Source organism: Prionailurus bengalensis, chromosome E2 (assembly GCF_016509475.1).
Source record: "Prionailurus bengalensis isolate Pbe53 chromosome E2, Fcat_Pben_1.1_paternal_pri, whole genome shotgun sequence".
NCBI lineage: Eukaryota > Metazoa > Chordata > Mammalia > Carnivora > Felidae > Prionailurus > Prionailurus bengalensis.
This window is the reverse complement of record NC_057352.1, coordinates 750,696-763,431: the sequence shown is the minus strand read 5'-3', so window position 1 is coordinate 763,431 and position 12,736 is coordinate 750,696.

The following is a 12,736-nucleotide window of genomic DNA, read 5'->3' as shown; positions in this document are numbered from 1 at the left end:
AGCCGACGGTACTGTCCGGGGCCTAGACGGCCCTCCCCGCCGCTGCTGCCCATCTTGGAAAGGCTTGGGTAGATCGCGGCCCCGCGAGCCTCAGTTTGCCCGTCTGTGAAATGGCGGCTCACCAGTGCAAACTTGACGAAGTCTGATCGTTTAACGCGTCCCAGACGCAGGCCTGAACGCATTCAAGGGGTCCTTTCATTCAACATAGCTGTGCTGATACTCCTTTTCAAATGAAGAACCTGGTTTTGAGCTTCTCGCATAAAGCCCTTTAAAACATAAGGAATTGTTCCCAAATCTCTTCCTGGACGGCGAAGCTTTATGGCAGCCTGCGTTACCATCGACCTATGTTGGGATGCTTCCTGGAGTCAGCCTTTACTGAGCCTCGCTGAAGAAGAGCAGGGAACATGGCTAACAAAATCTCTGCCTCAGCGACTGTCACTCAAACCACTACTCAAGAGCACGGACGGGGACGACCAAAAGGCTCCTCATCCAGCACGGGGAGGATCCCTGGGCCACCACCCCCTCCAGCCCTAGCTGAGCCTGGAACTCCCTACCCCCCCCCCCCCACACACACACATTGACAGCCCTTGGGGACCCTGTTGGAACCTCTTTCCCACCCGTGTTTGAGGTGACCCTCACCCCCAAGCTTCCCTGGCTCCCCCACCTTTTCCTCCTTGTTCCTGATTCATCTTGGCCTGTGCATTCGTCCACCCTAGTTTTGACTGCTCAGTTGGGGGAACAGCACAGTGGTCAGAGAGACCGTGAGGGGTCAGGCCCTTGAAACTAATGCAGTAATCAAAATGAAAAAAGGACAGCTTGGATCAAAGTGGTGGTGATCCGCATCCAGTTGTGGACGTTAGTATTTTTTTTTTTTAATGTTTATTTTTGAGAGATAGAAAGAGAGCACAAGCAGGGGAGGGGCAGGCGGAGAGACTCAGAATCCAAAGCAGGCTCCAGGCTCTGAGCTGTCAGCACAGAGTCCCATGTGGGGCTCAAACTCATGAACCATGAGATCATGACCTAAGCCAAAGTTAGATGCTCAACCAACTAAGCAACCCAGGCGCCCCCCTTAGTATTTTTAAGTTAAGTTTATTTATTTATTTTGAGAAAGAATGCGCAAGTTAGGAGAGGCAGAAGGAGAGAGAAAGAATCCCAAGCAGGCTCCATACTGCCAACACAGAGCCCAGTGCGGGGCTGGAACTCACGAACCTCAAAATCTTGACCTGAGCCCAAATGAACAAAAGTTGGACATTTAACTGACTGAGCCACCCAGGCGCCCCCGTGACAGATAGTATTTTAAAGGTAGAGGTGGGCGCCTGGGTGGCTCAGTTAGCGAGCGTCTAACTTCAGCTCAGGTCATGATCTCAGTTTGTGGGTTCGAGTCCCACGTCAGGCTGTGTGCTGACAGCTCAGAGCCTGGAGCCTACTTCAAACTCTGTCTCCCTCTCTCTCCACTCTTCCCCGACTCTCTCTCTTTCTCTCAAAAATAAATAAACATTAGGGGGCGCCTGGGTGGCTCAGTCGGTTAGGCGTCAGGCTTCAGCTGGGGTCATGATCTCAAGTGTTTATGAGTTCGAGCCCCCAGGTTAGGCTCTGTGCTGACAGCTTGGAGCCTGGAGCCTGCTTCTGATTCTGTGTCTCCCTTTCTCTCTGCTCCTCCCATGTTCATGCTCTCTCTCAAAAATAAACACTAAAATAAATAAATAAACATTAAAATAATAATAAAAACATGTAAAACATAATACAATTTTATGGATTTCAGTGAAAGCACTCCTAACCTGGAAAAAAAAAAAAAAAGGACATTATCCATGCAGCTGAAACCTGTATTCCCCTCTTTGACAGAAACCACCTTCTAGAAACAGCCATTATCCTGAATGAGATGTGGATTATTGTTTCTGAAACTTTACAACATATGTGTATCCCAGAGCAATACAAAACATTTACTGTCCATTTTTTGCATTCATATAAATATATCAATACAAGATTTTATCTGCAACTTAAATTTTTTGCTCTGTGTTTACCATTGCAAGATTTTTCCTTTTTGATATGTGAGGCTCTATTTCATTTATTTTCACTGCGATCTAGTTTCCTTTTGAATGAGTGTACCACAACTTGTTTATCCCATCTTTTTTTTTTTTTAATATTTATTTTTGAGGAGAGACCAAGTGTGGGGGAGGGGGCAGAGAGAGAGGGAGATGCAGAATCCCAACCAGGCTCCATCCAGACTCTGAGTTGTCAGCACAGAGCCTGATGTGGGGCTTGAACTCATGAGCCATGATATCATGACCTGAACTGAAGTTGGACACTTAACCAACTGAGCCACCCACGTACCCCTATCCCATCTACTTTTGATGGACACTTAGGTTCGTTCATTAAATATTCATTAAAGAACCTACTATGCAAGGAACTGGGAATAAAGCCGTGGATAAAAATCACAAAACCTCTGCCTTCATGGAGCTCACATTCTACAGGAGAATGTGCAACAGAAAAATAAGTAAAATATATAACACATCAGATGGGGATAACTGTTAAGGGCCAAGTAGGGAAGGGGGGCAAGGAATGCTGGAGAGAATGGTTGGGGTTTTAAGTTGAAGTCTTAGGGAAGGCCCCACTGAGAAGGTAATCTGCAAGTAAAGCCCTAAAGTCAGGGGGAAAACCAGCCACACAGATATGGGGGGTGGGGTGGGGGCAAGAGCACTGCAAGCAAAAGGCTTCCAGCTACTATAAATGATGTTGCTATGAACATTCATATACAGGTCTCCTTATGGACACATGCAGGGTTTCTCTGGGGTACCCCTCAGAGCGGTACTGAGGGCATGAATATTTATGTCGACATTGATAGATAGGTCACCTTCTTTCCAAAATGATTTCACCTTGTCTTTTAAAAAAATTTTTTAATGTTTATTTTTGAGAGAAAGAGAGGGTGCAAGCAGGGGATGGGCAGAGAGACACAGAATCCGGAGCAGGCTCCAGGCTCTGAGCTGTCAGCACAGTGCCTGACATGGGGCCTGAATCCATGAAACATTAGATCATGACCTGAGCTGAAGTCTGATGCTTAACTCACTGAGCCACCCAGGTGCCCCAGGATTTCACCTTTTCATATGCCCACTGGCAACGGTTAGAGTTCCACTTGTTCCACATACTCACCAATGCTTCGTAGTGTCACTTTTTAAAATTTTTGCCAGATTCATGGGTAGGAAATGGTATTTCATTGTGATATGTTTGCTGTTCTCTTGTTGGTGAGGTTCAGCATCTTTTCATAGTTTCAAGCATTTGTGTTTTCTCTCCCTGAATTAAGTTCCCACTTCTTCCATGCATTTTTCTCTAGGGTTGTCTTTTTCTTACTGGTTTGTAGAAGTTCTTTACATAAATTTAACACTAATCTTTTATTAGGAATATATGCTTTCCAAGTTGTGACTTACCTTTTACTTTGTTTATGATGTCTTTTGACACAAAGAAGGATTTTTTTAAATGTATTTTCCAATCTAGATTCCTTTTATTCCTCTTTCTTGCCAATTGCCTTGGCCAGAACCTCCATTATAATGTTGAATAGAACTGGTGAGAACAGACATCCTTGCCCTGTTCTAATCTTAGGGATAAAGCTTTCAGTTTTTTACCAAGAGGTATGATATTACCTGTGGATGTAGATGTCCTTTGTCAGGTTGAGGATATTGCCTTCTATTCCAAGTTTGGTGAGAGTTGTGTTTTGTTTTAAATTTTTTTTAATTTTAGAGGTGCCTGGGTGGCTCAGTCGGTTGAGCGACCGACTTGGGCTCAGGTCATGATCTCACGGTTTGTGGGTTTGAGCCCAGCGTCGCACTGTGCTGACAGCTCAGAGCCTGGAGCCTGCTTAGGATTCTGTGTCTCCCTCTCTCTCTGCCCCTCCCCCACTCATGCTCTGTCTCTGTCTCAGAAATAAATAAACATTAAAAAATTTTTTTAGTTTCATTTTTTTAAGGTCTATTCATTTTTCGGAGACATAGAGAGATAGAGCATGAGTACAGGGGAAGGGGCAGAGAGAGAAGGAGACACAGAATCCAAAGCAGGCTCCAAGCTCTGAGCTGTCAGCACAAAGCCCGACACAGGGCTCGAACCCACAAACTGCGAGATCATGACCTGAGTTGAAGTCAGACACTTAACCGACTGAGCCACTCAGGCAGCCCTGTTTTTTAAATCAGGAATGATTGTTGGATTTTGTCAGTTTTTCTACATGTATTGAGATAATCATACACTTTTTTTTTTAGCTTGTTAATATAGTGAAGTATATTTATTGATGTTGATTAAATCAACCCTGAATTCTTTTTTTTTTTTTTTTAATTTTTTTTTTCAACGTTTATTTATTTTTGGGACAGAGAGAGACAGAGCATGAACGGGGGAGGGGCAGAGAGAGAGGGAGACACAGAATCAGAAACAGGCTCCAGGCTCTGAGCCATCAGCCCAGAGCCCGACGCGGGGCTCGAACTCCCGGACCGCGAGATCGTGACCTGGCTGAAGTCGGACGCTTAACCGACTGCGCCACCCAGACGCCCCTCAACCCTGAATTCTTGAGATAACCCCACATGGTCATGACTTTTTTCTTTTTTAAATTTTTTAAATTTTACTTTTTTTAACATTTGTTCATTTTTGAGAGACAGAGACAGAACATGAGTGGGGGAGGGACAGAGCGAGAGGGAGACACAGAATCTGAAGCAGGCTCCAGGCTCTCAGCTGTCAGCACAGAGCCCAATGCAGAGCCCGAACTCACAAACCATGAGATCATTACCTGAAGTCGGACGCTTAACTGACTTAGGCACACAGGCTCCCCTCTTTTTTTTTTTCTTTAGTGTTCATTTACTTATCTTTGAGAGAGAGCATGTGTGCACGCAGGGGAGGGGCAGAGAGGGAGACAGAGAATCCGAAGCAGGACTTCTGCTAACTAAAGCCTGATGTGGGGCTCAAGCTGATGAAACATGAGATTATTACCTGAGCCGAAGTCAGACACTCAACTGACTGAGCCACCCAGGGGTCCCAAGACTTTTTTTTTAATGTTTATTTTTGAGAGAGAGTGCAGGGGAGGGGCAGAAAGAAAGGGAGACAGAGGATCCAAAGAGGGCTCTACACTGACAGCATAGAGCCCAATGCAGGGCTCAAACTCAGGAACCGTGAGATTATGACCTGACCAAAGTCAGATGCTTAACAGACTAAGCCACCCAGATGCCCTGCCTCAAGACTTATTTCCATTATTTTATTATTATATTACTGGATTCAGTTTGCTAAAATTTTGGTTATATTCGTAACATACACATTTAACAAAGGACTTGTATCTAGAACATATACACAACTACTGTAACTCAATAATAAAGACAAACAACCTAACAAAAAATAGGCAAGAGGCTTGAATAAACAATGCCAAGTAGTCAATAAGCACATGAAAAAGGGTTAGCTGCCATTGGTCCACAAACCAGAATGAGCTGTCACTACACACTCACTGGAGCAACTAAAATGAAAACGACGGACAATGCCAGATTGTGGTGAGGACGTGGAGCAGCCGGAATGCTGATAACACAGGGCTGGGACTCGCATCAAGTACGACAGCCACTTTGTGGAACTGACCGTTTCTTAAAAAGCTGAGCATACATCTACTCTGTAACCCAGTCATGTCACCTCTAGGAATTTATCCCAGAGAAACGAAAGCCTATGTCCTATGTGATAAATACATTCATAGCAGCTTCATTCAAAGTAACCCAAAATTGGAAACGTCTCCTATTTCCATCAATCTAAGAAGAGATAAATTGTGCTACGTTCATACAATGGAATAAATACTACCCGGCAACAAAAAAGAATTACTGATCCATGTAACAACATAGAGAAGTCTCGAAGATTTTTTGCCAAGGGAAAGCAGCAGACACAAAAATGCACAAAATATATGATTATAATCTCGCCCTAGGAAATTCCGGAATTGGCAAAAACAATCCATGCTGATAGAAATCACTGCTTGCTTTGGGTCTATATGGAAGAACTGTCTGGTAAGGGACAAGAAAGAACTTTCTGAGGTAATGGAAATGTTCTGTGTCTTGATCCGCGTTTGCCAAAAATGTGCCGATTTTGTACCTAAGAGCAGAGCATTCCACTGTTCTGAAGACTCAGCAAAATTCTAAGGGGATTCTCAAGAAAAGGAATTCTCAGAAAATCACTCTTACACTTGGGGTTTTTCCAAGCCACGTTTGGGGCTCTGTCCCCCCTGCCCACTGCTGTCAAAGGCTCTGCTGCTCTCTTCCTTTGTGCACTTGCTCCATCAATTGCCACCACTTTGATGCCACCTGCACCTGGACCAGGTATTCGTCCCCGGCACGGCTGTGTGCTCACCTGTAGAGAGTTCACCTCCCTTTGGAATTCCTCAAGTCTTCCTCGCTCCCACCTCTCTTCACTAGGGTACAATAGAAAAGTATCATTTTTTTTTTTTTCTGTTTCTTTGGGAGCTAAGGTTGTTCACATACTCCTAGTCTTAATTGGAAAAAGAAGTTTGGTATTGACTTTTTTTTTTAAGCTACCTCTGTGGTTCTAATATACAGAGTGAGAATCACAGGTGAGGGGTCCTGCAGGCTGTTCATGATCTGGATGAAATGCAAAATCACTGGAACATTCTCCACAGAGGCCTGGCATGATGGGAGTTAGGATTCAGTAGGTATTCTACTGTAGACAGAAAAACAGATAGACAAATCTTTGTAAACTGTGACATATGGTGTGAAGTTCCACAGTGGGATGAAGGACCAGCTGGGTCTGGTTGGTCATGAGTGGCCTTTCTGAAGTGATACTTAACCCAAGACTGGATGGATGGGTCCTCAGCCTCCCAAGGGTTATGGCAGGTTGACCGTGGTTCCAAATGGAATTCAAATGGACCGTGGTTCCAAATGGAATGTGAATCCAATGGGGTTCACGGAGTACATCAGCATGTGCAAGGAAACTGAGCAGGACCAGTGGAACCCAAGCAGTGTTGTGGCAGGGGAACAGGAAGGCAGGCAGACACAGACATACAGGTTGGGAAACGACTTGTTCTGGGAACTCTGCAGTCTTCAAATGGCCCTAAGTCTCAGGAGGAACACAGTGATCCTGTTTGTACTCTGAAAAGTTCACTGTGGCTGCTTGTGGGTACAAAGGACTACAGGAGTGAAGAGTGGACATGGGGAGACCAGTGAGAAGCCACTGCACTGGTTCCAAAGAGAAGATGGCAGTGTGGCCTAGGCAGATGGCAGTGGAGGTAAGAATAATTGGGCTGTCAGATGTGTTTGTAGTTGGATATCCCAGGATGCGTGGATGGACTGAGTGGTGAACCAGATTATCCAGGTAGATATTTATGAACATCATGTATAGGCATCAAGGGTCAATATCTTACTGGAATGGAAATTTTATTCAGAGACTTGGTTAAGTTAAGTTGTGGATTTGGGGGGCTTCTATAAAGGCTGTACTTTTTCCTTGATTGTTTGGTTGTTTTGAATTCATATTAGCTGCATCCTGGTTTTGTCAGTTATTTTTATGTCCTGAACATCCAATGATGGAGACGTTTTTACTTCTCACAAATGAGGGACACACCAACTCACCATGCTTACGTCTATGGTGTGGAGAGCCAGCCTTGGTCCACCAGGGTCGCCAGATGGGCATTTGCATTCTGGCCAGGCTGCTGAGGCCCATACAGCTAGCTTTTAAGAAGCAGGCGTGTTACTTTGTGGATACATTAAAAAAAATTTTTTTAATGTTTATTTTTGAAAGAGAGAGACAGAGACAGAGGGTGAGGAGGGGAGGGGCATAGAGAGGGAGACACAGAATGTGAAGCAGGCTCCAGGCTCTGAGCTGTCAGCACAGAGCCTAACACAGGGCTCAAACTCACGAACCGCGAGATCATGACCTGAGCCAAAGTCACATGCTTAACCAACTGAGCTACCCAGGTGCCCCCATTTTAAAAAATTTTAATCTCTCTGTGTCTCTCACATACACACATACTCATTCCTGTATATTATCAGGTCAATCTCCCACTCTAATAGCAATGACCGTATCTCTGGCTACACACACATGAATGATCTGTATTCTATTTCCCACCCAGTAACATGGAACAATGAAAATTTTGGATTTCATTATTTTAACACTATTCCTAGATGAAAATAATTTTCTTTTAAATTCCAATTATATACATTTATTGTAAACAAATTAAACTCCTTTAGGAAAAGACAAAGAGAAAATATTGCTTAAAATCCCACCACCCACAGATAACAAACTGTTAACATGTGGGTGACATTTTTCCACAGAGCTCCCATGGGAAAGGTTTACAATGTCATACAGTTGGGATCATCCGTGTTGTTATGAACCTAATTTTGTCACACAACAATATGCCATTTAATTTTTGCACCATAATTAAACTTCCTCCTCTTGGGGAACATTTGATATTTTGCTAGTACACACCATGCCGTAACAAAGAACCTACACCCACATTTTCATAGCTGGGCAGTTATTTCCATGGGTAAATTGGAAAGGGGAGATTGAGGAATCAACCCATGAATGTACTTTACTTTACATCTGGACATTTCCAGCCTAACTACCCTACAAAGACAGTGAACCTATATAACCATCCATGAGTGCTGAATAGAATCCTTCCCTACTATTTTTTAAGTTTTCTTTTTTTTAATATTTTAACACTTATTTATTTTGGGGAGAGACAGAGTGTGAGCAGGAGAGGGGCAGAGAGAGAGGAGACACTCTCAGAGGAGAATCTGAAGCAGACTCCACACTCCTGAGCTGTCAGCACAGAGCCCCACACGGGGCTCCAACCCATGAACCATGAGATCATTACCTGAGCCAAAGTAAGCTGCTTAATTGACTGAGCCACCCAGGCGCCCCCTTTTTTTTTTTTAATGTTTACTTATTTTGAGACAGCAAGAGTGACTGAGAGAGTGGGGAGGGGTAGAGAGAGAGGGAGAGTGAGAATCCCAAACAGGCTCCACACTGTCAGCACTGAGCCTGATGTAGGGCTTGATCTCAAGACCATGAGATGGTGACCTGAGCTGAAATCAAGACCCGGACGCTCAACTGACTGAGCCATGCAGCCGCCCCTTCTTTCTTTTTTTTTTTTTTTTTCTTAAGTAAACTTTACCCACAACGTAGGGCTTCAACTCACAACCCCCAGGTCAAAAGTCCCATGCTCTACTGACTGAGCCAGGCAGGCAACACTGTTTGCTATTTTTGCCATTCCCAACATGGTCCTTTAAGATTGTTGCCAATCGTTACCTGCCAATTGGCTTCTCTGGACTGTGTTTTCTGCATCTATAAAATGGAAATAATAGAACTTGCCTCTCCAGGATCTTTGTATTAAATGAGGTAATGTAGACTGCATGCCTGGGATACTGCCTACCTCCTAACAGCTGCCCAAATATTGGTTTCCATCATTTTTATTTGCATCTCTTTGATGAGTGATGAACTCATATACTTCTTCATGTATTTCTTGTCCATTTGTACTCCTTTTGTCAGTTTCCTGTTCATACATGAGGACTTGTGAGCAAACGTGCCTTGGTCCTCCCTGAATAGACTGGAGATGGCTCTAGATCTGGGATTGGCAAGGCTTTTCTAGTAAATATTTTGCCCTTTCAGACTATGCAATCTCTTTCACAACTACTCAGTTCCACCTTAGTTGTTAAAGCAGCCGTAGACAATATGGACATTGGCAGGTGTGGCTATGTTCCAATAAAATGATTTACAAAAACACATGGGCGAGATTTGGCCTGTGGGCCATAGTTTGCCAACCTCCGTGCTAGTGTCACTATTTAAAACTGGTATCATTTGATAAAAATATTTTTTTCCTGTTACCAGGGTTTTTTTTCCTTAAATAATCTTTAAATATTAAGTTTTATCAACTTCTCATTAATCATTGAGATGACTAGTTTTCTCCATTGCTTGACTACAACGGGGTATTCTAGTTATGTATTTCCTAATAGTCAACACCCTAATTCCTGGAGTGAATGTTTCTAAATTCAAGTGTATTCGCTCTACTATCTTTACTGGCAGGATCTGATCTGGAACTGTTGCATTAATAGTCCTGAGAGATATTGGCCTTTCACGGTTCTTTCTTTGGGCTTTGACAACTGGTGTCACAAGAAAGATAAATGTTCAGCTTTCTACATATTCTGGAACAGTTGTGTATGAAAGAGTTTTCTACTTCTTGAAGGGTAGAAATAATTCACTGATAAACAGTTTAGGCTTAGAATTTTATGTGTATGGGTAAATGAGAATTTTTTTGCAGTTTAATCTAAAATGTTTAGTCTATTTAGGTTTAGTGTGTTCTTCAGTCAATATTGTACTTGACAGGATTATATTTTCCTAGAAAACTGTCTTTTTCATCTAATCTTTTAAGTATATTAACAGAAAAATGTACAATTTTTTGATATTATTTTCTTTATGTATTTCTCTTTTCATTCCCAGTGTTGTAAATCTGTGTCATTTTTTTGTTTAAATTTTTTTTAATGTTTGTTTATTTTTGAAAATCAGAGCTCAAGCGGGGGAGGGGCAGAGAGAGAGGGAGACACAGAATCCAAAGCAGACTCCAGGCTCCGAGCTGTCAGCACAGAGCCCGACACAGAACTAGAACCCACGAACCATGAGATCATGACCTGAGTCGAAGTCGGACGCTCAACCGACTGAGCCCCCAAGGCGTCCCTGTGTGTCATTTTTCTTGATCATATCAGTTTGGAATTTATCCAGTTTGTTTTTCTTAGAGTTGCCTTTTACCATGTATTTTCTGCTTTTATCTTTACTAGATTCTTCCTTCTACTTTGATTAGAGATAATTTCTTGGGGCACCTGGGTAGCTCAGTCAGTTAGGCATCCAACTCTTGGTATTGGCTCAGGTCATGATGTGGCTGTTATGGGATCAAGCCCCATGTTGGGCTCCATACTGAGCGGACCCTGCTTTGGATGACTCTCTCTTCCTCTCTCTTCCTCTCTCTCTGCCCCTCCACTGCTCCTGTGCACTCTCTCTCTCTCAAGATAAATAAATAAACTTAAAAAAAAAAAAGAATTACTTTTTCTAACTTCTTGTGTTGACTGCTAAATTTATTTACATTTCCTCTTGGTTTTGCTACCTTCATACACCCATTTCTCTGTGATTCAGACTGACATTTGATCTTCTTTCTCCTCCTTGTCTTTTTTTTTTTAACGTTTATTTATTTTTGAGACAGAGAGAGAGCATGAACGGGGGAGGGCCAGAGAGAGGGAGGCACAGAATCTGAAACAGGCTCCAGGCTCTGAGCTGTCAGCACAGAGCCCGACGCAGGGCTCGAACTCACGGACTGCGAGATCATGACCTGAGCCGAAGTCAGACGCTTAACCGACTGAGCCACCCAGGCGCCCCTCCTCTTTGTCTTTTTACTTATTGTAAAATTGTGGCAGTTTTGAACATAAAAGGAAGCCATACAATATCCCAAGACGCATTAATCAGCTATGTTCATTTATGTTTCCTTCTAAGCCCTTATCCAAATGCACATATAGGGCAACACAGTCACAAGAATTCAGCACATTTCACTGCAGCTGACCCTTGAACAATGTGGGAGATTGTTGTACTGACTCCCTGCACAGCTGAAATTCCACATATAACTTTGACTCCCAAAACTATACTAATAGCCTACTATTGACTGGAAACACTATCAATAATATAAACGGTCTGTCAATTAGCACTTATTTTATATGTCATATGTATTATATATTGTATTCTTACAATAAAGTAAGCTAGAGAAAAAAATCATAAGAAATACATTTACAATACTGTACTGTATTTGTTGAAAAAAACCCATCTATAAGTGGACCTGCACAGTTCACAACTGTGTCATTCAAGGGTGAACTGTATTATAGGAATTTTCTATGTTTCTACACACTGTCCATAATTAGTTTATAATGACTTCCTGAAACACATTAGAGGCAGCCCAATCTTGTAGCTCTGGGGGAGCAAGGAAGCAAATAATAGCATTCTGACTCTTTGGAACAGTCTATTCAGTCATTCAGTCATTCAGTCATTCAGTCAAATATCATCAACCTATTTTGACTTCTGAGCTACAGTCCTTCCCACACTGGGTGATCATATTAATTAGTATTATTGAAGAGAGCTTTGATCTCATTAATGAAAAATTTTCCAAGGTATCAAATGCCACCCAGGTTCAGCCCTTCTCTGGGAATGACACAAAATTTAAACGTATGTGTACAATTTTGGGGGGGCACCTGGGTGGCTCAGTTGGTTAAGCATCCAACTTCAGCTCAGGTCATGATCTCGTGGTCTGTGAGTCCAAGCCCCACGTTGGGCTCTGTGCTGACAGCTCACAGCCTAGAGCCTGGTTGGATTCTGTGTCTCCCTCTCTCTCTGCCCATCCCCCTCTCATGCTCTCTCTCTCAAAAATAAATACACATTTAAAAAAATTTTTTTAAATAATAAATGTATGTGTACAATTTTTATATATTAAAATGAAATATGTAGTGTTTTTCCTCTGGCATGAGTTCTTTGGTGCCCAATAAAGTTAGAACCTTGACTGAAAGCTCTCACACACTGATGACATTTATATGGTTTCTTTCCAGTGTGTGTTCTCTTACACTGAGTGAAGGATAAATGAAAACTGAAAGTTTTTCCCACATTCATTACATTTATATGGTTTCTCACCAGTATAGATTCTCTTGTGAACTTTAAGGTGAGAGCTGTGACTGAAGGCTTTTCCACATTCATCACATTTATA